We start from the raw sequence: 26,743 nt of genomic DNA, 5'->3' as shown, positions 1-26,743 counted from the left end.
CTGCCTACAGGCCCTGAGGAGCTTCTATGGAAAGGCTGAGGTTGTCCTACCTTTGAGTCTGGTTCAGAGAGAAAATTACTCAGCTTTAACCTCTCATAAGCACTGAAGTATGAGGCCAGTAGTAAGGGAAAAGTCAAAACAATAAACTGAGCTGCCACATATCCAGCAGCAACCTCAGAAGCATAGAAGCATCAGCCGCTAAACCCGAGGAAGCTCAGGGCAGAAGCAGGAGGAGTGGGGGTGCCTGGAGGGGCTCTACTGTCCACCCTGCAGCCTGGGCTCTCCTGGTCAGTGGGGAACACAAGCATGGCTGGAAGCAGAGGAGGAAACAGCACGCAAGAGCTTGGCATCTAGAACCCCCGATGGAGACAGAGCAGGCCCCCAGGTTGGACCCCCACCCTCCTGTTGGTGGTCTGGTTGCCCTACTCCCCAGCTAACGCCAGAGACACAAAAGACTTGTTCTTTGGGCTTCCCAGATCCAAACTCCAGGTGGCCAGCCTGCTTAGGTTCATCCACATACTCAGTCTGGGAATGTTATTGGTCACGGCTCCTTTCACATTCTGGCAGCTGTGATTGGATTCCAAGCATGGGTCATGCCACTATACACTGGAAGATGTGTTCTTTCTCACTGTGTTCTCCTGCAGATGTTACTTCACATGTTAGGTAACGAAGGAGTTAACCTGCTTCTCTCTCAGAGGACAGCCTCAGATGGCTGCCTTGCCCTGTTTAGAGCAACCCTTACGGTATTCATGCCTTACACATATTTATTTTCATTTGCATGTAAACACTGGTTTGTTTAATAATTAAACTCCCCTCCCCCCTTTAAAAGAAAAGCTAAACTATGAGGGGAATTTGCCTTTTATTTAAAAATCAACACATTTGTGGAAAGGGAGGTGGGCGGGGGGATGGGGTGATTGGGTGACAGGCACCGAGGGAGGCACTTGAGGGGATGAGCACTGGGTGTTATGCTATATGTTGGCAAATCAAACTCCAATTTAAAAATATAAATAAATAAATAAATAAATAAATAAATAAATAAATAAATAAATAAATAAATAAATATTTGGGATTTAAAAAAATCGACACATTTAACTGAAGAAAAATGAAATCCATATGTTTATGACTTACTTTTCCCAAATCTATCAAAACATTTAACAGCTGCCTAATGCCCAAGAAACATTTTGGTGTTTCTTAATAGGTTTTTAAAAAGCTTTTTCTTAAAAAATAAAAAAAGAAACAGGTGGTTATGCTTTGTGAATGGGAAATATATCCAAACACCAATCTTCTGCTGCTTTGGACACATTTCTCACTACAGACTCACCTCTCTGTTACCACTGATCCAGCAGACTCCCCATCTGTCCGATCAGTTTACTCATCTGTTTGCAAAAGCACATTTTTCTTTGAGTGACTTCGAGATCTGAAGAGGGAGCATGAGTCATGTATGAAGAATACCCAAGAGTACAAATCCTGCTGGTGTTATACAGGAAAAACTCTCAGGGCCTAGAATGTTATTGTGCCTAGACGTTTGTCCTCTTATCAAAGGTCGAGTTGGCCTCAGAGCCTCCTCTGGCTCTCTTCTAGCCCTTCACCTGAATGTTCTGCTGGGAAGATGGTGCACAGGGCACACATCAGCCTCTATCTTCACACCTCGATGCCCTTCCACCAGAACACCCAGCCCAGACCTTGGTTTGAGCTCTAGTTTTAGTCTGAGGTTATGGTGTAGGGCAGAGAAGGACACTAGGATCAGAGGGGTGGACACAACCCCCATTCCCTGACAGCTGTGGCTATGATGGCCCCCAAGCCATATTCTCAATGCTGAATCCACAGCTGGCCGGAATCCATCTGTCCTGTCATACCTCATGTTAGTTCTCGTCAACTCAACTGTCCCCTCTGTTGTTATTAAACTCTTGTGTCAGTGGATGGCCAGTCTTTGGAACCTTCAATGTCAAAAGGGGAAACATGAAAACAGAAAGTGGAAAGTAGTGAACAGGAGATAAGATTCAAGATAGTAGGAAGAAGCCCTGAGCACGAAAAGGAAGTCCGGGAGATGGAGGTAACAGTGCTTCTCCCGGACTTGATTTTGGTCTGTGAGACCAACAAAGAGTTACCTAACATGTGAAGTAACATCTTGATCCTGTGACAAGGCTCACGTGAGCATCCAGGCCAAGCTGCAGCGTCTGAGGCAGGACCCCACTGAACAGCAGGTGCAGTGGGTATAGGAACAAGAAAACCATGCATGGCCAGATCGCCCTTTGATTTTGGTGGGATGATACCCTCAAAAAAGTCACTCCAAAATTTTTAAACTTCTTCATCAAATATAAACATGGGAAAATAAACCAAAATGTTCAGGTGTACATTGTACTGCGTGCACACTTTCCGCAAATGATTTAGAATAGCTTTTAATCCCTTCCCAAGATCAGCACTTGAAGACAAAACAAAACAGAAAATTATTGAATTGTTTCACTTTTTTTAATGCATCATGTGGACTATCCCAGAATGATTCTAACAGAGCTCCGAAACCCAGAGAGACAGTTTTCAGTTGCGGCAGACTGGGTTTTTTAGATTCCCAAGAGGCAATTCTGGGGGATGAGTTTGGGTCCCTGCCAGCTAGGTACTTGGGCTGGAGCCAAAGAGATAAATACTGGGCTTCCAGTAAAACAAATGCTTAAAAGGTCTGTTCCACTCCTAAGATCTCTGTTTAATGGTGGCTGTTGCTGGCATTATTGCTTTCAAATCTTTAATTTATCTAACCAGATGCATAAAGCTATGTGTCCATCTGTTTTTGAGCAGGCCAGGGAGACTCATCAATTGTATGCCCTCCTAGTTACTGCAACACATAGGAGCCACGGGAAGGGGATAACTCAGCATGTAGCAAAGACTCCTACCTCCCACACTTCCAGGATATAAGAAGTTACTATGCAAGATGCCCACTTTGGAGAGTTGTGGTCTCCTTTTTTAATTTCCTACATCCTCCCAAGGATCTGTGTCATTCTCTGTGGGGCTTGCCTCTGCTTGTGTAAGTGCATTTTTCAACTCCTACTGTCCACAGCCTCATCCCTGAGGCCTGCCCTCAAGAGAACACAGTCCCTCATCTAAACTGCCATGTCCTGGAGCTCAAACTTTTGTAGAGACAGGTAGTAACCTGTCTCTACAAAAGAGGCCACAGCCATCTGGTCAACCAATACCAGCTTTTTCCTGGAAGATGAGTTGGCTTTCCAGATTCACCCCTTAAAGGATCCTAAATAGGACTTTGATGAATGACACAGGAGGACAAAGAAGGACAAAGTTTCCATGTTACCTGAAGGGTGGGAGGATGCTATACAGCATAGATAGAACTTATTTACTTCCTTCCAATTACAGTCAGTCATCAATCACCACATCATAGGTATACATTGTTCTAACTCTTGATGGGGTTTGAAATGAGCAGAGTGAGTTAAACCCAAATTAGGCAGACATGTAAAGGCCTGAGGCAAATGTTCCTATCAGAATCCAGCTTAACCAGGTCCAAGAATTATTGAAACTGACAACTTAGGAAAATGGTTATACATTCAAAACACAAGCTCTAGCCAATGTACCTGATGAGTTTCTCCACCCCAGTCTATAAAAACTTCTCATAGAATATTTCTATGAATTCATACATGAAAAGCACAGAAAGCAATGCCTGGCATATAGTAAGTGCTCAATAAATGTTAACCACTCTTAAGATCAGAAGAGGGGTCCCGTGTGAAGAATGTGAACTGGGGTCCATGGAAATGTTGATAGTAGCCCTGTATCAAGAGTAGCTCATCACAAGCAGGAAGCTTAGTTCCTTCCAGGACCCCCACAACATGTGATTCATTATTTACTCTTGAATCCCCCAGATGACTGACTTACAGGCTGGTTTGACATTCGCTGCCTAGAGCTCTGCTCAGAGACCCACAACTCTCATCTCCCCTCTTCCTACCCGTTTTAGGGCCACTGTGAATTTCTAGCACCACATGGAAACTGCACTCCATCATCATTCCCTATTTCCATTTTCCCTCCCCTAAATTATGAGAGAGGCATCCAACACACAGCTTGAGAACCATGTTTTAAAATTGTCACCCACATAAACAACTTCCAAGAATTTTCTGTACTGTGAATTCTGAAGAACATTTTTTGTTTTACTTGAAAACTGCCAACTCCTCTTTCCTCCCCACTGGTCTCTGCCCATCGTGGGAGCCCACTGTCATTCTACTTAGGCTACCACACAGGTCTTGGGCTTTGTGAGTTCTCCATTGCCCCCACACGTCCCGGACAGATGTTCTTCTTCCTTGGTCCAGAGCTGAGCTTCATTCTGGATCTTCTTTTAATAACGGTAGCTAGAAATTAAGAGAGTCAGTACTCTATCTGACTTCCCCAAATGCTTTCCTTGATAAAATGTGCAATTTACTTCATGAAGTCTATTTCTAACATAGCACACTCATATTCAGTTTAATTCTGTGATATCTTCCTTAAAAATGCCTTTAGGGAAATTTTTTAGAATTATGTTCTGGACAACATAAATCTCTAATCACAGATACCATACAACTTCCTCCAAGATTGGCAGACTGCTCTCTCTACATAGTCCTGTAGATTAAGAAAAGGTAGAATGCATTGCCCTCTGCTTCATGTATTCCATTGTTTACAGAGTGCTCACTGACCCCTGATGCTGTCACCCCCCACCATCACCGTGGTGCTAGAGACAACTTAGCCAGGACCCCAGACAGGGGGGAGACCTGAGCTTCCATCTTCCTTCTCTTGCTGGCAATGAGGTCCTTCCAAGGGAAAAAACAGTTCTCACCCTTGCCCCAGTGTTTCTATCCACACAGGAGAATTAGCAGTATCTGCTGTCCCACCTACCTTCCACCTTCCACCCTCCACCCTCCACAGGAAGGCCAAGTGATAATGAAAGTGAACCCCCACCCCCCGCCCTGCTTTGCTCTTTAGAAACTACTGACACATAAATCCAAAGTGTAAGGTACTGTTAATATCTCAGAGCGGGTGACCTTGGATGATCCCCTCCCCCGGCTTTCCTCTCTGTTCCTCAGTCTCATTAGCTGCCTGCTTGTTGTTGTAATATATTTACCATGCAGCCTTCTGTTATTTTTATCATATGGTTTTTCACCATCTGCTGTGTGGCTCTACAAGTGACATTGCTCTTTGCAAGGTAAGGTCTGGCCTGCTACTCAATCTATTATCCTCTCTCCTTTTACCATTGGATTCATTTCAGTTGTAGTTTTTGGAAGCAAGTAAGATATAAACACACATGTATAAACAAATGTTTGTAGAAATATGAGAGACAGAGTGCATTTAACTCTTCTTCAAAAAACTATGAAAGCATCTCTGGTATCAATCTCAAAGGGCAAGATAAGGAATCTATATTTTACCCAAATTAAAAAAGAAAAAGAGTTTACTTTTATTCATGTCCCTACTACAAGCATGCTGCCTGGCCTGCTGAGCCCTCAGCTGCCCTCCTTGGGCAGATTCTTGCCCCTTTGTTCTGAAGACAATGCAGCCTGTGCCATTCTTACCTGTGTGTTAAGACACCTCAAGTGTTGTTAGAGGATAATTATTTTTAAAAGGTAAAATTATGATTCTCATACAAACATAAAGTGAACATATGCCAAAGATTTTATTGAACTCGTTCGTTAAAAAGGAAATTGTATAGATGTCACAACAGGTTCAAGGAAGTCAAAGAACCACAAATTTATACAGAGTACAGGAATATTGAAATGGTTTTTCTATGGAGAGGGAGATCGATTAAACCTCTGCGGACAGAATTTATTTGTGGGTCTATGCACAAGAATTATTTTGCATTAGTAATTATGATTGCATTACCATCGGTTCTCTACAATTTACAAATTATAAAAATAGCTCCGTGGCAATAAACAGCTAAGCAGGCAACGTGGAAGGGTATGCTCTAAATAATGCATAGTTTTCTATTGAAAACAACCAGTATTCTTCATTGTTTATTCCCAAATGTCCACACACAAAACCTGGCTGCCTATTCTCTGCTCTCCATTCTCTTTCTGGCAGCCATTAGCCATCTCCACTCATCCTGTGAGCTCCCACCTTGACCTCCGCCTGCAGCAGGTGAATCTGCTGATGCTCTGTTTACCCAGGAGTCCCCAGTCGACCATTCACCTCCTTTCTAGACTGCATTTCTGGTCTACACTTCAGTTGCCCATTCTCCCTCTTCCACCCAGCGGCTACTGGGCAGTGAGCCAATGTCCAATCAGTCATTACATCAGAGTGCCATTCTGGCCTCAATGTCCAGCTAGGGCCAGGTCTGCTCCTTCAACAAGAGTTGCACAAAAGTATTTGAAAGATCAAGCTTCTGATTCTACGAAATAACAATTAGTAGCCTGTGGCCATACAAAGCCTTACCTTCTCTTTCTATCCATATATGGAAATCTCAGGATATGATCTGATGTCAGATCCACTTATTAATTGCAATTTCTCCCTTGAGTATCAGTCACGGTTCAACCAGAGAAGCAGAACCAATAAAAAGTATATATGAAGAGACTTAAGGCAGCAACTGGCTTCCATGATTGAGGGGCTGGTGAGGCACGTCAGAAATTCACAGGGCAGGCTGTCAAAAAGGGGAGCCTGGAATTCTCCAGCAGGGCTGGAGGTCAGTCTACTAGTGGAATATTTTTTCTCACCTGAATGAATCAGCCCACCTAGGTTATCTAGAAGAGAATCAACTGATTATAGGCTTTAATCACATCTCCAAAATACTTTCACAAGAATACTTGGATTAGCATTTGAGTGAATACCTAGGCATTGTAGCCTAGTCAAACTGATACATGATTTGGGAAACAGATAATTGAGCTAAAGGCACTAATCAGGTTATGCTATAGTGATAAAGATAAATTTCACTTGATTTGAGTAGTCACAAACCCTGTTCCAGACCTGGCACTGTCAACTGGAGCCACTCAGCTTCTACGTACATCCTTCATTTGTGAAATGAGATACCTGGTCGGGGCAGGATACGTAATCTGCTGAACTAGTCAGAGTGTGATTTTTATATTTGTGAGAGGTTGCTACTGATGTGTGTATCAATAACTAACTGGAAAGTGGTGTGTGTCTTCCAGTTTACTCCTAATAAAACATCTTCGGGTTTTAACAAACTACCTTAACGTAGCCTGTCACAAGGTGGAAGTTGACTAGCAGAAAAGACCCTGGGAAGGGAAGGCAGGAATAGGAAGTCCACCAGCGGGTGCATTTTATTCCTTTGTCCTCTGACACATTAGAGTGAAAACAGTGCTACATGGAATTATGAAGAAAATTTTAAACAGAGGTTTGTGGAAGCTTATTTCAATCTCATGTCATGGAAATACCAACCAAACACAGAAAGAAGCTTACTTCCCATATCCCCTGCTCTGAAGCTCAAAGGCTGTGAGGCTATGCCCTCTAAGACTGGGAAATGATAGACTCTCACTTTGGAGAGTTTGCATGTTACAAAATTTGGCTTTCACGCAGAGAAGATGACGGGTTTTGTTTTTTCCTTCCATTTCTTTAATCATGAAAAATTACAGCTACCACTCCCAGTGTACAGTTCTGTTCACCTCATCAGTCTGCAGTGATTGAGGAACTGGACTTGATCAAATTGGAAGATATTCATTCATTGATATCTAAGGTACTGAGAGACTCCATCATTGAAATACACCCTAGTTTGATAAAATTCACTTTTCCCCAACATAAAAACACATCACTCCCTTCGGCACAGGCCCTTGGTTTTTCACTCAACCACTAAATTATAAGATACCCCATAAACACCAAAGAGACAGTGAATGAGTCAAGGTCTTGAGTTTCCATATATTAGACTGTCAGCAAGAGTATAGCCTCTTAAAGCCCTTTAAAAGGGATTTGCATCAATTCAGACTCTCCGACAGTCGGAATGTATATTTGAATTCAAATATTCAAGTTATATATAATAGTTACTCCAGCTTTTCTAACACTCCTATAGAGGTTTTCTATGTTGTGAGTCAGGTTGGGAGTTAAGGCTGGGGCTCTATCTAGGAGCCACTGAGGGTCTAGTTCTAAGCAGTGACGGCAAGGAAAGCAGGGTCCTTGAGCCTTCAGAGAATCCTGGAGGTGCTAATGACCCCGAAAGCATCCTTGGCAAGAGGGAGGTAAAGTGTCATCCCCTGCATTGTGAGAAGGGCGTTGGCAAGGCATATGTCTGCAGGGAGCAGGTGCCTTTGAAGGGACCTCTCCTCTGACAGTTTGAATTCAATCACGTGACCTCCGCAGAAGGGAGCCACACCTGAGCCCCAGTCATTTTTTTTTCAAATCTTTGTCTTTAAAGATACCTAATCACAAGCAGAGCTTGCAGGTCTGGGTAAGTTGTTCAATTCTCTGGAAGCCTTATCTCTTTCCTGTGATGTTTTGCCATGCATTGAACAGTGACAAACCAATATTTCATTCAACTTCTGACATTTTAAAAAGAAAAACTTAACGAATTATCGCCTTCCCACGTCTCTGTCCAACGTCAGGTGCAAGCAGCTGCCTGGCTCCAGACTGCTGTCACAGGGCCCCAGCCCTCCAGCGCTGCCAGTGACGCATTGGCTGTGACAAGCCCACGTTTTCAGAGAGTGTCTAAGGGCTCCCATCATTTCAGGCAGTTTAAGATCACCTCCAAACTGTCAATATTGTATAAGCTCCACTCTCCTGCCAAAAAATAACAAGTTCTGTATTTTTTAATTGCTCCAAGAAATAATACAAGGCAGCAAGAGACTTTTATAAATCATAGAACAATTTGTTTCTTACACGAGTCCTAGTGATGCATGTAAATATCCATGGAGTGTATTCTAGAAGGGGAGCCTTTATGTAGGATGGGTTTATAAACTCATTAGCTCTTAATTCCTGCTAATTATGTATTTTGTCACACCTAGCAAAGACCTGTGAAAACCTATTTTATTTTTTAAAGGTTTTATTTATTTATTTATTTATTTGTTTGTTTGTTTGTTTGTTTATTTATCTATTTATTTATTTGAGAGAGTGAGTGAGTGGGGAGGGGGGAGCAGAGAGAAGGGGACAAGCAGACTCTGCAGTTAACAAGGGGCCTGACATGGGACTCAATCCCATGACCCTGAGATCATGACCTGAGCTGAAATCCAGAGTTAGACACTAAATCAACTGAGCCATCGAGGCACCCCAAAAAACTATTTTAATAATACAGAAAAATTGATTTTAGGTGTCGGCCATACACTGTGAATAAAGCAAAATAGAATCCAAAACATAAAAAACATGAATGTGATACAAGATGTACTTCCTGAAGAATAAATTCTCAAGGACTAAATGATAAAATAGACGAAGCTTCGTTCAAGTCTAAACCAGATCTCCAAACCGGATCTACGATACATCTAAGTTGGAACTTGTGATGTAGCCACCAAAATTAAGCAGTTGAGGGCATAGCATGTGGCCAAAGAGCCATTCCGTTTCCCTACATCATCAGAGGCCACTGTCGTGCTTACTCTTGGAGGCAGAGTTCAGGCATTAACAATCCCTGAATTTCAAAAACTTTGAACCTAAAAGATTATAAATTCATGTTCTTACTAATTGAAACAAAGACAAACTAACAAATAAGGGGCTAATCCTCTTAAAAATCAATGAATAAAATATTGCAAAAGAAAGCAAGATTTTTGTTTTTTTAAATATATTTCTGAGAGGGCAGCCTGGGTGGCTCAGCGGTTTAGGCCCGCCTTCAGCCCAGGGTATGATACTGGAGACCCAGGATCGAGTCCCACTTTGGGGTCCCTGCATGGAGCCTGCTTCTCTCTCTGCCTGTGTCTCTGCCTCTCTCTCTCATTCTCTCTCTCTCTCTCTCTCATAAATAAATGAATAAAATATTTTTAAAAAATTTATTTCTGAGAAAGAGAATGAGAGCCCGCACATGCCCCACATGCGTGCATGCACACACAAACAGGAGGGGCAGAGGAATTGACAGTTCCCAAGTAGACTCTGCACTGAGCACAGAGCCCCACACTGGGCTGGATCTCAAAACCCCTGAGACCATGACCTGAGCCAAAATCAAGAGTCAGATGCTCAACCAACTGCACCACCCAGGCACCTGCAAAATAAAGCAAAATTTTCAAAGAATATAAGACCTGTTTAACACCCTCTCCCACCCCCACCACCATTTAACTAGATTGATCTTCAGCAACCGTTTCTACCCTGGCCAAGTGTCTAAATTTCTCACGGGTATTGCTCTTCTATTAGTTGTCTTGAATTTCCCTTATAATCTCTTTTGCCTTTTTAAGAGTCTCTGTTCTATCTCCTGGAAAATCTCCCAGCTGTGGTTATTGTGTAAATCTGACCCCTTTGTCCTTGACTCAACTCTGCTTTTTTTTTTTTTTTTTTTACAGTGGCAATAAATGATGCCACATGCCAGTCAAACATCCACCCTAGCTCTTTCCAATTAAACCCCGGGGCTGTCTGGAGGGATGACTCAGCAACTTAACCTTTTTAAGGCATTACACTCTTTCACAAAACCAACAAAACGTGCTCAACTAAATCAGCCTACCAGACAGTGCAAATGTAAGAGGAAAAAACACATTTTCTTCACATTTCTCTGACAAGCTACACTTGGTATTCACTTGTCTCTATAGCAAAGCGAGAATTTACCAGGTTAGTGCCCAGAGGAAAGCAGAGTCCCCAAAGCTGACAGAGATGCTGTCTCAGCTTTTTGTGATTTTTAGCTTAAACTAGAGTGGTTAGAGAGGTCATAACTTTCTCTGCAGTTATACCTACTTAACACCACCATCTCCTTCTAGTGTTAGATCTGAGTTAGATACCAGGTCCTCACAAGCTAAAGGCAAAAAAAAAAAAAAAAAAAAAAAAATGTGTGCGTGTGTGTGTGTGTGTGTGTGTGTGTATAAAAGTCATATTTACAAAACAGAAAAGATCAATTACAAGGCTTGCTAAAAGAGGCACACTGCCATTTACTTTAAAAAATGACCCCTCCCACTCTGCCCATTGTGCATATAAGGTAAACACCAGAATTTAAAGTTCACAATCAACCTTTGGGTAATTCAACTGTAGTCTAGAGTGAGGTTTACCTAATGACAAATAAGCAAAATATAGCCCTTTTCTACAGCACTCACAGGAGAAATGCCAACCATTGGCAATTCTGACTCCTTATGTAAGATCGAAGCCTATTTCAAGAAAGGTTGTCTTCCAAACCTCAGTCAAAGTGTTGAGGAGCAGGGACAAGGCATGGACACTGACTGGTTGTTGGATTAGAATGGAGATCTGTCCTGCTGCAGGGCTTAAACCATCTGCATAATTGTGTGCTGACCTGTAGCCCTGCTACCAAAAGCTCCAGGAATTTTGCCTCCCTTTCCCTTCTGGTCCCTGATCGCCAGAGTCCAACAACAGCTCCTCAGTGAGGCTGGTGGCCCCCCTACATGCCTCTGGACTGCAAAGGGGCCATTTCAATCTTAGGAGACAAAGACTGCGGTACTTCTCAAGGACTCAGCACGTTCCTCAACTGCCTCCTCTCCCCAGGGCTCAGCTGCTCTGTACTTTCTGGATACAGGATGGAGCAAGGATGGGTAGGAGGTGTCCTCATGCTTTTAAGAGGTAGTTAGTGAGAAACTGAATTTACTGGGTGTAGTAAGAAGGAGGAGGTAGGAGGCACTCCAATTCCTTCAAGAGATAGTTACCAAGACACTGAAGTGTGTGCTTAAACACGCTTCTCACTGCTGAGTTATGGAGTTCACTAGCTCATAATGTTGTACTGATGCTATGGGCTGAATTTTGTCCTCCCCAAAATTAATATGCTGAAGTTCCAACTCCCGGTACCTCAAGATGTGATGATATTTAGAGATAGGGTCTTCACAGAGGCAGTTAAGTTGAAATGAAATCATTGGGGTGAGCCTTACCACGATATGACTAGTGTCCTTATAAAAAGAGGAAATTAGGACACAGACAGGCACAGAGGGAAGACCAGGTGAAGACACAGGGAGAAGACAGCCATCTGCAAGCCAAAGAGGGAGGTCTCACAGGAAACCAACCCTGCCGACACCTTGAGCTTAACAGGACTTAGAGGAAATAAGTGATTGTTGTTTAAGCCACTCATTCTGTGGTGCTCTGTTATTCCAGTCCTAGCAAACTAAAACACCAGAGTGACAGTCTCTGGTGGGGAGTCAGGTGTTTATTTACTCATAACACCAATTTTATGATAATAACAAAATCTATGTCATTCTCATCTTCTAAGTGCTGTTCATTCCTCATGATGTTTCCATAGGCTAGGTGTCACACCACCCCCATTTTTCAGATAAGGAAAGTGAGGCAGGCAGAGGGAGATGGGGAACATGCACGATGCCACGCAGCTTAAGTGGTGGAGCTGAGATTTAAACCCAGCAGTCTGACCCCAGGTTACGTTTTCTGTTCTCCTCCGTAGTGAAGGTGAAACTTGCTAAGATAAATAAAGCAGAGAGAGGGCCAGAAATAGATGGGGTAGAGAGGAGCTCTGCAGTAGGTCAGATGTCAGGGAAGGCTTGGAGGAGGTGACAGAGACACATGCAACAACACAGAGGAAGAGCTTCCCTGACAAGTGCAGTGGCCCCAGGAGGGAATGAGCTTATTGTGCCAAGAGAAGAGCAAGGAAACCAGAGAATGAGGGAGTGAGTATGGGGAGTGTGCTTGGAGATCCTACTGGGCCCTGTAAGTCACCTAAAGCTTAAATCTTGTCACAGGTGTGCTGGGAAGCCCTCTGAGGCTTTTAAGCCAGAGGGCAAGACCATTTGATTTATTATGCTCAAAGCCAATAGCTCCAGCTGCCAAGTAGAGAATGAGCCACAGGAGGTCAAGAGAAGTAGCAAAGACACCAGTTAGGAGCAGACCAAGCAAAAAGTGATGGTGCCTCCAATTAAGGATGTTGCTGTGAAGATGATGGGAAATGGTCAGTTCTGGGATTTCCTTGGAACATAAAGCCCCATGGTCTTCCTCCTGAAGGAGTTAAACTCATGTGGGAGAAAAATGATCATAGATGAAGTAGTGGAAAACCAGTTAAAAGTCTAACTTGTGAGATATGGACTGTAAGTGTAAAAGGATTCAGGAAAGAAAGGAATCAACGTGGGGCTGATGAGTAGCTGGATTTGGGATTATTCCCAACTGAGAAGGCAACAGGAACAAAGATGGAAATAAGCATCGTGCATATGGTGAACAGTCCACTTGGACAGCATGGCCGGTAGACTGGGGCCATGTTGCCCTCGGTGTTCAGAGCCAGACAGCAGAGTGTGTTTGATGGAGTGCCTACAAGGAGCCATGGTTGAAGGAACCAGTGGGGTGAAAAATGGGGAAGGGTGGAAACTGAAAGAGACCAGAGCCTAGGATGTAAGCTAAGGGGCCATTCTATTCAAGGAGTTTAAATGAAGCCTCTCTAACATTAAGAGACAAATATAAATAGTAACAGAGAATCCAAAGCCCTAGTATATTATAATATAATAATTGAGATTTTCTTTTTACCTTTTTTAAGTTGAATACAATCTCCTATTGAAACCAGGAAATTTCAGACACAAGCAAATCAATAAAAACATTTATTTGCTGGTCTGCCAAAACCCCACATGAAACAGAGATAGCAATCATCATCTTTATCCCTCCCTCTGAGATACAATGAAGCAGTCATCAGGTTGTCAGAAGCCCTAAAATGAAAAACCAGGGCTGCTCAGCCCCCGATGCAGGTTGCCTATAGAGCTTTTGAGATAAAAAAGTAAGCTTTTTTTCAAAAGCTTTTTTGAAAAAAGTAATAAAAATCTATAGTTAAATAAAAAACACAAAATCGTGGACAGTGAAAACCCTCCCTAGATGCCATTCCCAGCCTGCTGTCCCAGAGGCAACTCCTGTTAAGAGTTCCTTGTGTGTCCTTCCAGAGATAGTCTATTCATATGTTCACATGTATGTGTTTATGTGTGTGTTTAGATGCACTTAGTTTTATACCCTGTAAAAATGTAGAGTGTATACACACACACTATATATATATACACACACTATATATATACACACTATAGATGTATATATATATACATATATATATGTATGTGTATATATATAGTGTCTTAAACACAAGTAGAAGACTACCCATACATTTTCTTTTAAAATAGCTTTTTCATTTAACCATATATCTTGGAGATTTTTCTGTAAAATTACCTAGAGCTATATATATTTTTTGTTTGTTAGAGTTGTTACTTACATTAAGCCTTAAAATCCTACAAATATCTTTATTGATTTTTGCCTTTCATTTTATGTTCTGTGTTTGCTTTGCTTTGTTGTATGTGTGGTTTTTTTTTAATTCGCGAATTTGGCAGACCAGTGGTCTCAATTTGTTCTTCTATAATATATGCTATTGATGGAATCTATTGTCTGCCCACTATAAACTTTATTTAAATTTAAGTTCTGTGATTTTCATCTGCCTTTCCTCCTTTTCTTTGCCTCCTTTTCCTTCACAGCAAAGTCAATATTGTTATTATTGTCAATGTTGTTATTCCTAGTTCATCTAGGGTTTACGTTTTTCCCCTTCCCATTCCTGTGTGGAATTTTTGTTTTGTTTTGTTTTTGTTTTTTTGTTTTTTTAGTTTTAAACATATCTGATCTTGGTTCTGTAAGGCAAGGAACTGAACTCTCTTTTACTACCATCATCGCTTCTTCTCAACCACCTGGATTTTATTGGATTATTGTTTTAACATTGTCTTGGCTTTCACTTTTCTGTTCTTTTCTGTAATTGTAATTTCCATGTTTTATCCTTAGATCTATATGTAAATGGATTCATCATTTACTGCAAACTTTTTCACTGTTCTCCATTCTTAGGCAGTTGAGGTTTGTCTTCACTATGTGTTCAAAAAGGCTCAGGAAGAACTATATTCCTTGAGTGCTTACATCTTTAAAAGATCTCTCTTGGGACTCCTAACTCTAGGAAATAAACAAGGGGTAGTGGAAGGGGAGGTGGGTGGGTGGATGGGGTGACTGGGTGACGGGCACTGAGGGGGCACTTGACAGGATGAGCACTGGGTAATATGCTGTATGTTGGCAAATTGAAGTCCAATAAGAAAACAAAACAAAACAAAATTTTAAAAAAATTTTAAAAAAGAAAAAATTTAAAATTTAAAAAATAAAAAAATAAAAAGATCGCTCTTGGGTATCTTTTTGTTTGAACACTAATGTGGCTGAGTATAAAATAGTTTTGTCTCACTTTCTTTTCTTAAGGACTTTAGACAGTGTTCCATGTCTTCTACCATTGAATGTTTCCAGACAGAAGTCTCAAGACTATCTGGTTTTACCTCCTTCTCAGTCTGTGCTTTGTGCTTTGATGCCTGTAAAATCATTTCTTTTTCTTTAAAGTCCAGTAACTATATTAGGATATATAACAATGTCCATTGTCCATGAATCCTTCCTCCTCCAGCACAGAGTATGCCTTATCAATGTGAAGAATTTAGCTTTATCTGAAAATTTTCTTCAATGATATTCTCAATATTTTTTCTACTAATTTATTCCTTTTTAGTAAATTATATGTTGAGTTACTTTTGTCCATAGTCATATTCTATTCTATCTTTTTTTTTTTTTGTCCATTTTCTTCTCATTTTACTCTAGTTTCTCAAGTCTTTGCTTCATATCCTTGCTTGTATTTGCACTGATATCTTTTCTCTTTTGGCCAAATCCGGTGTTGCTTCTATTAGCATATTCACTTTACTTTCCTCTTCTAGATCATTTTTATTTTCATTCTGTTGTTTTATCATTTCCTCCTCCAGCTCTTGAGTCTCTGCTTTTAGTTCTTGGAATATTGAGGTTAGTTTTTCACTAGTTATCTGAGTTTATGGAGAATCATTTTGTTGTATTTTCATCTACTCTGTTATAAAATATTTCTTTGTGTGTTTCCTTGACAGCTTCTTGTTTATTTGTTTGTTTGTTTGGGTTTTTTTGGCAATATTTTGGATTGGTCCTCTGCTCATCCCTAATGAATGAGGGGAGTGCTTCCTGAATCAGCTATCTCTCAGAGGATAGTCTTGAGAACAGGCAAGAGAGCATTGCAAGTTAGCAGCGAGTCTCTCTGGCTCCATATGAAATCTAATAGTGGGTTTTGTCAGAGAGTTTAGTCCTTACATCACTATAACTAACAAAGATTGACAGCCACAGAAATGCTAACCATCACAGTTTCTCCTTTACTCAGCCATACAGAGAAATAGCTTCTTGCAGATTCAAGAATTTTCTAGTTTCCTTCTGCTTCCTCTAGCCCTTCTGTGGTGTCACATGCTGTCCAGGAGACTCCCAGAGCCAATCTTGCCCCTTTACCTTGATCTAAATGTCAGTGATAGCTTGGATGTGCCCCCAGGATGGAGAAGGCAGTTAGTTGTTGATACACACATCAGTCTTCCTTCCTCACTGATCACCTTCAACCTGGCCCAATTTCTACTGTATATGGTGCATATCTCTCTGGTTTGAGATTATAGACATTTCCTAGTTTCATCAAAAATGATGATTCCTTTTTCTGTTTCTTGGTCTCTTTATTATCTTCTATAGGAGGTAAAGAAGCCCTTGTCTCACCACCTTAAAATTAAGTATCTCCACAGAAAATTATCTAAATAAATACCTATTCTTTGCTTCTACGCCCAGAGATTTCAATTTAGTACATCTTCAATGGAGCTTAGGCATCTCTAGGCTTAAAAGGAAGCTACAAGCAATATATATTTAAAGTGCATTTAAGGAAGCATTTAGGGTGCCACCCAATGCTACTTCTATCCAGATACTGACTGAGGAACCATGTAAGAGGATCTCAGAATGGAAAGAAATCAGGTAACCATTGTATTTATACATGTTAGCACCCTATCCATACACCTCCCCCAGAGCAGAGACTACTGTTGAGACATGAGGCTGAAGAGAGGTGATCTATCCTAACTGTACTGTCTTTTCACAATTCTTTTGTTTTTGAAAAATTTCAAACCAACAGAAAAGTTACAAGACTAATGCATCATCCATGCTTGTATCGTTCACCTAGATTCCTCATCTGTTAATATTTGTCACATTTATCTTATTTGTGTAGTCTCTCTCTCTTTTGAACCATTTTAAAATTAGGTGTGGATGTCAGGATACTTCACCCCTAAATAATCAAGCATGTATGTATCTCCTGAGAACAAAGACTCTCTCTCTACCTGGTGCTCAGGCTGATTTGCTCATCTAGGTAGAAATAGAGAGCCAGGAATAGAGAATCTGGCTTCCTGAAGCACAAAAATCACCCTGAGTTCAAGAAGTAAAAGCAGGGAGTAGGAAGAGGGCAAGAAAGATGATAGAGGGCATGAAAGATGAACTCTTTGCAGAAGAGTTCAGGCCACAATAAAGAGATGAAAATGTTTAAGCTGGTTGCTGCCTTAAGCAGAATAATTTTGTACCCACCCTCACACTAGGGAATATGGCCCAGTGAATGCCATACATTGTATAGAATTGCCTCTGTGATATTTGAAAGCAGAATTATGTGATTTTAAAATGCGAAGAGCCTGAAGAACTTCAAAAATTGATGTTTGGACACCCCCACCACCCAAGCTTCTGGCCATGGCTCCCTGACTGATGGAAAAAGCAAACACCATCTGCCCCAGCGCCCAGTCCCAGGGAGGATCCAGCCTTAGGAAAGAATTTTTGCCTTGAGTTCCCTGAATCCTACCTCCACTCCCTCCCCCTTGCCTTCTGCTGTCCTCTGGGACAGGGAGCCTGAACAGCTGCTGCCTGTCAGAGACCAAGGCTCCTGGCCATGCTTGGCCAATAGCCTACTTTGTAACTAATGATGGTAGGACTCATTTTTCCTTTCCTTTGGATAAATGTCAAACAATTAGGAACCACTGAATTGTCAGTGAGCAGCTCATTATTGGGAATACATGGTTTTGAGAAAGATTCACTATGTTTGAGCATAACTGAGTTTCATGGCTCAACAGCATGAGAGAACCATATGAACACAGCACATGGTTATGCAATGACTGGTCCACAGGGAATGAGGGTCCCCAGCAGATGTAGTCACTCTCAATTTCTGCTTTTTGAATTGGAAGTTTATGGTTGAATTTTTAGGTCTCATAAGGCATAAGGAAAGCTATTTTTTTCTGCTCTATTTAATTTTTTTGTCACAAAACCAGTTAAATTACAAAAATGATGCAAGCCCATTTTATAATGACCCAGACTCAGAATCTCAACCATCCTCCTCTCTCCTCTGGTTTTATATAGGAAGGTCCCAGGGATAGTCCAAATAGAACAAGATGGGGATCATGGTAATTCTCCAGGAGGAAGGAGAGAGAGGGTTCTAATAGAAAGGCTTATGAGAATGAAAAGTCCATTCCTCTCTTTTCCTTTAAAGCCCTGGGGTATGAAAACCACATCCTACTCCAAGATTCCCATCAACGGCACCCTCCCTGCAACACTTAGAATGAGGGCAGATCAGAGTGGCTGAGTAGGAAGGGGGTGGCACAAAATAGAAAAAGAGGAAAAGATTAAATGAATAGGAAAAAATGAAACGAAAATGAGATTTTTGTCTTCTTAGTTTGATTCCATTGTGATCAGAGAACATAATCTGTGTGATTTCAGTTCTTTTTAGTTTGTTGAGGTTTAGTTTTATGGCCCAGGATATAGTTTATCTTGGTATATATTCTGTGGGCAGCCAAAAAGAATGTGTATTCTGCTGTCTTTGGGTGAAGTGTTCTATGAATGTTGACCAATCCTATTGGTTGATAGAGTGCTTGAGTCCCTCTATATCCTCACTAATTCTCTTGTAAATTGTTTTAGCAATTGTCAAGAGAAGGGTGTTGACATTTTCTACTCTGTGGGTTTGTTTATTTGTCCTTTCAATTCTATCTGCTTTTATGCCACATATTTTGCATCTCTGTTGTTTGGTGCATATGCATTTAGGATTGCTGTGTATTCTTAATTGGTTGATCCCTTATCACTGTGTAATGTTTCTCTCCATTCCTGATATTTCCTTTTCTGAAGTCTACTGTACACAGCGTAGCTACATTTGTTTTCTTTTAATTAGTACTTATGTAATACATCTTCTTCTATCCTTTCACTTTCAACCTACCTATACCATAAGAGGAAATATAAAGTCTATTGTATTTATCTATATATTTTTTGTTTTCCATGTCTTTCCCATTATAGTATTCAAAAATGCTTTCTTTTTCATTTCCTCTTTGTTTAGATTACTTCCATTTAACCTTTCATTTAGTATGGGTCTACTAGTGACAAAACCATTATCTTTGAAGGGAGTTTCTTTTAGACAGCTTATAGTCGTGGGGTTTGATCTTTAGAAACTGCCTTTAATTTGTGCATGTACACCATTTACTTTTGGTGTGATTGTTAGTATGTTAAGGCTTAAGTCTGAAATTTTATTCTTTGTTTTCTATTTGTTCTCTATTTTTTGATTCTTTGTTTTTACTTGAATTTCTGTGGCTTAAATATTTTTTTAATGCAACTTTGATTTATCTATAGTGATTTTAAGTGTATCTCTTTGTTTAGCTATTTCAGTAGTTGTTTTAAGCATTACAGTACATATATATAATTCATCTATCAATGCCAACATTACCATTTCCAGGAAAGTGTAGAAACCTTACTTCCCTTTGTGACCATTGACACTCCCTACTTTATAACATAATTGTCTTGAATATTTCCTCTATATACATTGAGAATCACATTGCACTGTGCTATAATTTTTGTTTCAACCATGAGTATAATTTGGAAAACTCAAGAGGAAAAAGAAAATCTACTATGTTTACCTATGTGTTTGCTCTTCCCATATCATTTCCCCCTTTGTGATGTTCCAAAATCCTTATTTTGTTATTACCTTCTGGCCTCCATAGTTTCAGCTGGGAAAGCCACTGTGATTTGAATTCTTTTTTCCCTAGGGGTAGTGTGTCTTGTCTTTGGATGTTCTCAAGATTTTCTCTAATTCTCAGAAGTTTGATTATGATGTGTCTTTGAATTTATCCTGCAAGGGATTCATTCAGCTTTTTGAATCTGTAGTTTATGTTCTTTTTGGTAAAATTGGGGAAGATATCAGCCATTATCCCCTTGAATACTTTTTCAGTCCCACCCTCATTCTCCTCTTTTCCTGGTAGTCTGTGACATGAACATTACATATTTTGTTATAACCCCACATGTTCCTAATGCTCTGCTCATTTTTTTGTCAGCTTATTTTCCTCTATTGTTCAGATTGGATAGTTTCTATTATTCTATCTTCAAGTTCACTGCTTCTTTCCTCTGTTCTCTCCACTCAGCTGTCAAGCCTACTCACTGAGTTTTTCATTTCAGTTATTATAATCATTAGTTCTAAAATTTCCATTTGGTTCTTTTCTATACCTTCTAAAAATTTTTTGCTGATGCATGCCATTTCTTTGCTGAGACTTTTTGGTGATGACTGCTTTAAAATCCTTCCCAGATAATTCCAAAATCTGTGTCATGTCAGTGTCAGTGTTTGTCTTTTTCATTCAGTTTGATCTCTTTCTGATTCTGTGACAAGTGATTGTTTTTATTGAAACCTAGATGTTTGGGTGTTATAAGACTCATCTTATTTAAAACTTGTATTATGGCAGAGGTCCTCTGACACCATTTGGATGGGTTAATGGGGATACAACCTCATAACTGCTTATTGGGTTGTCAGTCTCCATTGAGAGTGGAGGGGAGGAATTAGAGTTCAGGCTCCCTACTGGACCTCAATGATACAACCTTGGCTGGAATAGGAAAGGCAGCTCATTATGCTTCCCACGTGGTCTCCACCATACTTTGGAGGAGTTGCATTGTTACTGGTGAGTGCTAATGGAAGTCTTAGCTCTAGACTAGGATTCTTTTAATGCTACCTCAGTAGGAACAGGGAAGCTGCCTCATTACTGCTGAATTTTAAGATAAGTCCAGGCTTCCCATGTATTCTCTGGGGGACCCATTACCCCTCAGCAAGGGCTTCTTGCTCCATCTTCTCTGACACCACCCTGTCAGGTAGTTTGGGGTGCCTTGTTATAGCCAAGTGAAGGTGAAAGTCTGGCCTCCCCACTCATCCTCTACTCTCAGAGTGGGGAGGTGAAGGCAGGGACAGGGCTTGCAATTTTTTCTGTGGAGTTACGGTGAAGTAGAACAGTTAAGGTCTTAAAGTTTTCTTTCTAGGCTGCCTCTTTCCTGGTCCTTTCACCAGAGATGGCAGATTTTCCTTGGGACATTTTCATCGGTTGCCCATTGCCATTTCTGAGTTGGTGGCTTCTTCAGTTTCCACTCAGAGATATAAGAAACAAAAACCAGGAAACTCAATAGTATGTTGTTTCTAATACTCCAAGATCTCTGGCTGGACTGCCTTCTTCTCTCCACCTTTTTGAGTCTTCTCAAGAAGCTGAAGTCAGGAAAATAATTGTGAATAGAAAGAAAAAAACAAAAGAACAAGTGGAATGATGTTTTCTTACTTTCTTTTCTTCTCAGAGATCTGTGCTGGTGAGATTCAGTTTCAAGGTACCTAATAAAGGAGTCACTTTCTCTCTCTTCCTTCTGCCACCCAAAGAGAAGTTCAAGCTGAAAATATGTGGCAAAGAGCACAAGTAAATGAGATGATGCCTATCAATCAATGTTCCTCATTCTCTAGCCCAGTAAATGTCACATTTGGTTATGAAATTGAATTTTCCAAAGTAACATTTTAAAAATATTCCTCTTAGTATCTTTTATAACTATTGACACAGATAAGAGATTGAAGAATCAAATCCCTTGTCTCCTATACTCTTTCACATGCATAAGTAATAGACTGACTTCCTGAGTGATTCAAATAACTGGGATTCTCAACTGCCCTTTTGGCTCCATTGTGACAGTTGAGAGAACAAGCATCCACACCACTTCCCTGGATGCTCACAGTGCCCAAGAGAGGGCTGCCCTGAGAAGGAGCCATCATTGTGCTCCACTTTTCACCCATATGATTGGGGGATCTCCACGTGGGTTTTAATCAATATTAGGCAGCTTAGCCTTAAATTACACGATTGAATTAATCTCCTGACAAAAGATATGATTGTAACTGTCCCAAAATCTCTGCATTATCATAGCATCTCAAGTTTGAGGGGAAGTTGATTCATTCCTGCCAGTGGTAACTATAGACAAACATAAGGCATTCTACTGACTGTGTCAGTCCCACCATTTGACTTCAATGCCTCCTTAAAACAGAGTCAACCTGCTGAGTAGGGTGATTATTTTCTAAATATCCTTTATATGTCAAAGTAGCTAACCAGTTACTAGTATTTCACTGGCCTAGCCTGATCATACTTCTACCTCACCTCTATCACAACCCCTTCCACACCTGTCTGATCAGTAAAAGAAACAACGCTATACAAAAATAGAAGGAATCAGAGATTTTTTTTTATCTTTGAATAATTACCACATCTCTGAAACAGTTTTAGGAGGACTCTTTAGGTCCTCTCATTGCACCACTTTCCGGAGCAGAAATCCTTCTGGAATGCTCTTTACAAATGATCAGTCAGCAATCCATGTCCAGAAGCTCATGACAAATCATGGAAACTCTAGTCATGGTATTCATATGTTAGTTTTCTTTGGGGGTTTTGGTTTTTCTTCTTTGGAAAGAAAGGGATTAATCCTTTTTCAGTTTCTTGCTGTTCCTGAAGTCAGGACTGTTGCCTCTGACATGCTATATTTTGAGAGTCATGGCTCCAGAAATGAGAAATCTTATGACAGAAGTATGCACATATGCTGGAATGCAGAGAGTGGTCACTAGGCAAGGGATAGCCAGAGACAATATCAAGGAAATGTCAAAAAAAATCTGAACTGAGTCCTCAAAGACAAGTAGGAGTTAATTGTGCAGGCAGAGAAAGCAGGAAGAGGGATGAAATGTGTTCTGGTACCTAAAGGGGCATAGTTGAGAAGCGAACAGAGGTGGGAAATTGGCCTGGAAAGGTAGGTGGAAGCCAGGTCTTGAAGCAAAGGTCCTGGAATTAGACAGGACCTGGAATGAGACTTACTATGGAATGAGACAGAGCTGGGAGTGCAGAGCAGCTATTAGAGACTCAGCATGTCCAGAGCTTGGATTGTGGACAAACCAAAAGAGTCAAGGGAAAAGAAAGGAAACAATATGGACCTGCTCCCTTTCCAGTGAATAGAGAGGGTTTAGCAAAGTTTGTCCCTCAGGTGAAGGTAAGTGAGAGAGGCATTGGTCACTGTGAGGTGTAGGATTCCTGCAAAATAGCCCTGGAGGCCAAACAAACCCCCAGAGAGATGCAGATCCACAAGGGAAGGAACAGATTCAGGGACACGAGATGAACAGGAGTCCTTGCTGCTTCCTAGTTCAGCACTTTGCCATTAAGTCCTGGGGAGGCAAGGCCAAAACCAGTGTACATGCGTCTTGGGAGCAGGAGTGCCTACCTAGGGCTACCAGCAGCGTGAACAGGCTCTCCCTACTTCAGCTGTCTAGAAATCCTCTGTGCCTGCAACCTGGCTCAGTATCTTCTTTATAAGAAACTTCTTGATATGACTTTGGTGATAATGCTTGTCCTACATTTTATGATATTTCCAGGAGCTCTAGGAAAGGAGAAATGAGTCACTCATCCTATTCAAAGAAACCAGCCACACTGGGCATTCATGAAATGTTACTGGGATGTTGGTTCTGGGAGTCTAGAGGTTAGCCCACAGAATTTCAAGCAGAGGACACATACAGATGTAGTGTTGGGGGAGTTCTACAGCCATACAGTCCAGCTAACAGGTTCCAACTGTTAGCCACTCAACCCATTCCTCTTGGCATAAGAAGTTCACATGCTGAACATACTGCCAAGAAGGCGTCAAGGTTGGTGCTCCAAACCCCTTCTTTCTACCTAAGAGCTCATCCTGAACCACAAATGAATCGAAGTGACTTAGTACAAGCACAACCTTGAATTTGATTTAATTCATTTTTGTAAGACATCCTAATATCTCAGTGCATTAGGACCCTCTCTAGTCTGATCAACATGGCCAGTGATATCATTGTAAGGAGCCTGGCAGGGTGGCCTATACAGGCCTTTGAAAGGGTATCTGGGTGAGGCAGGGGCTCCCCACCTTTTGCAAAGAAGGCTGTATCACCAGGGGCATCCTGCATGGCCCTCTTTCAAATAGTCCCCTCCAGATTTTTTACCCCATACCGTGAAAATTTTAGGTTACTATAGGAGTCTTCCACTAAATAAGTCAGAATAAACACTAACTTTCTACCTGAAATTGTATCACATTCTGATGGGTGAGTTCTTAATTCTTCAAACCCCTTTGTGCCTTGGCTTTCAGGAGAGAGTATGTGCTATTTCTCCAGGGTGCTCATGCAGGTTCAGACCTTGGTTCTCATCTTCCTCCTACAGCTTCAAACACTACCCCAGCCCCAATCACAGGCTCCCTCCTGAGCGACTCAGCCTGGCACCATGGCACCTGACACCATGGCCTCCACAGTGTACACCTTAATTTTCAAAGTCAGCCCCTACTGCACTTCTCATGTTTTTAAAGATTTTATTCATGAGAGAAAGAGAGAGAGAGAGAGAAACACAAGCAGGGGGAGGGGCAGAGGGAGAGGGAGAATCAGACTCCCACTGAGCAGGGAACCTGATGTGGGGCTCGATTCCAGGACCCCAGAATCATGACCTGAGCTGAGCTGAAGGCAGACATTGAACCAAATGAGCCACCCAGGCGCCCTACTGCACGTCTCTCATACTTTGCTGCAGTCCACCTCTTACCTGCCATCCCTCAGGCACCAAGTTTCCCCACCTTTACCCATACTGTTTCTCCACCTAAAATACCCTGCCTTGCTTTTCCCCTTCTTTCATTATTCTAACTTCTTTCCGGACATGTTGAAGCTCTTCCTCTGTAAGCCTGCTCCGGTTCTTGAATTAGAACTTCATTCTCTTCTGTCTTTCTCTGTTCTCTCTCTCCTTCTCTCCCCTCCCTGTTCTCTCCCCCTCCCCCTCCCTTGTCTTCCTCCACCCTCTTCCCTTTGATATCCTGTAGAACTCTCTTAATAGATACCCCTCAGTACCAGGTATTAGAGCTATGTATGTGCACATCTTATCTCCCTGACTAAACTGAAAACTCTCTGAAGGCAGGTATAGAGCCTTCCTTACCTGAAGGTTCTCCCTTCTGTTCTCCCTCCTGTTATATTTAGTTCCCACCTTGTGTAAATCAATGAGTATTTAAGCAATAGGTGAGTCTACAAACTATCTTGGACCGGGGTCCTTACCACTGCCTTCTGCTCTAGCAGCTTTTGTTTCCAGCCCATCATTACTTTCTTAGGATTGCAAGTGTCTCCTTGGTGAAAAACACAGGTGCTAAAGGAAGACTTCTTGGGCTTGAAACCCAAATCTTCTCCTCGCTGAGCTGTGTAGCCTGGGGCAATTTGCTCAATCACTCTGTGCCTCAATTACTCCATTAGCAAATTAGGATGACGGTACCTATGTCATAGGGCCTCTGTGAGAATTAAATGAGATAGATAATTCAAAAATGCACTTAATCATGGTGCATTGAATGGGAAATAAATGTTAGGGATTACTATTTTTATTGCTCCAAACCATACTTGCACTGACAAAAAGTTAATGTGTGGTTCTTAAATCCTCTGCCCTTTATTTTTCAGCAACAACTCAAGACAATATATATGGTACCATTTATAAAAACATTTATCTGATTGACTATTTGAGAATGTAGCATTTTCCTTTTAAATCAGTCCTTGGGTGACCTGCAATGGCATCATGTCAGGAAAGAGGAGGAGGAACGTTGAGGCTGGAGATCACAGCTGGCATGTTTGTAGAGAACCCTAAGAACAAGGCGGGAGATTGGAGGGCCTCAGCTTTAACTGGGAGGTGAGGTCCAGTTGAGGATACAAGTTCATAAAATAGCATTATCATTTCCCACTTGATATAAATGTTCCTATAAACAGTTGTAACTTGAAAAAAATCACAGTTTTCTGACGAATATAAGGACATATTTTAGAGAGATAAAAATATCCTAGATGTAAATATGACTGGTTTGAAATATATCAACTATGATGAGTTTTCCTCTTGTCCATAAAAGCCCTGGGTAACAGAAAGCAATGCAGTAGTGCCACTGAACATGCAGACCTCACTCAGCCCTGCCAGCCCCCGCCCTCTGTGTGAGGGAGCCCCTGGCATTGGAAGAAGAGCTCCACCTTCTCCAAAAGCTTTGCATTCATGACTCTCTCTCTCTCCCTCACCACATCCCTATAAACACACACACACTTCTTAGCTTTGAGCTACAGACTGTTATAATTGCCCTCATTAAAAACCTCTCTGTCATTTCAGACAGAGAGAAGTATATCTCTGGCATGGTCCCAATAGAAAGCTACACACTTCTTAGCTGAAACAGAAGTGTGGGTATAAATATCTCTCTCTCTCTTTCTCTCTCTCTCTCTCACACACACACACACACACACACACACACACACACACACACACACCAAGCAAACTGTTGAGCTTTTATTTACATTCCCAGGTGTAGAAAGAACACGGTCGAACAATAAGAAAATGAAATACCCACTGTCCCTGAGGGTCTATATTCTATCTGAGAAGAAGTTTGGTATGATTTTAACAAGACTCATAGAATTTCTTCAAGTGTCTGTGGATATGTTTTGCTCAAACATGTCATCATTATTCCTGAAAACTTTAAATGTTTCTGTTGTTCCATTAAATGTATGACCACACAATTGTCAGTGGAGTGACTCCTAGAGCAAAAGATTTCAGCTCTTCTAAGAAGAACCTTGTATTGTGGTGGAGGA

The 26,743-nt window shown here is 41.3% G+C and overlaps 1 protein-coding gene across 1 annotated transcript in view; it reads left to right on the top strand.

Moving 5' to 3' along the window:
• KCNJ6 (potassium inwardly rectifying channel subfamily J member 6) overlaps window positions 1-26,743 on the top strand; it is a 260,697-nt gene that overhangs the window by 45,239 nt on the left and 188,715 nt on the right. The window lies entirely within an intron of this gene.

The sequence above is a fragment of the Canis lupus genome, chromosome 31 (assembly GCF_011100685.1).
Source record: "Canis lupus familiaris isolate Mischka breed German Shepherd chromosome 31, alternate assembly UU_Cfam_GSD_1.0, whole genome shotgun sequence".
NCBI classification, from domain to species: domain Eukaryota; kingdom Metazoa; phylum Chordata; class Mammalia; order Carnivora; family Canidae; genus Canis; species Canis lupus.
This window is presented reverse-complemented; position numbering and strand designations above follow the sequence as displayed.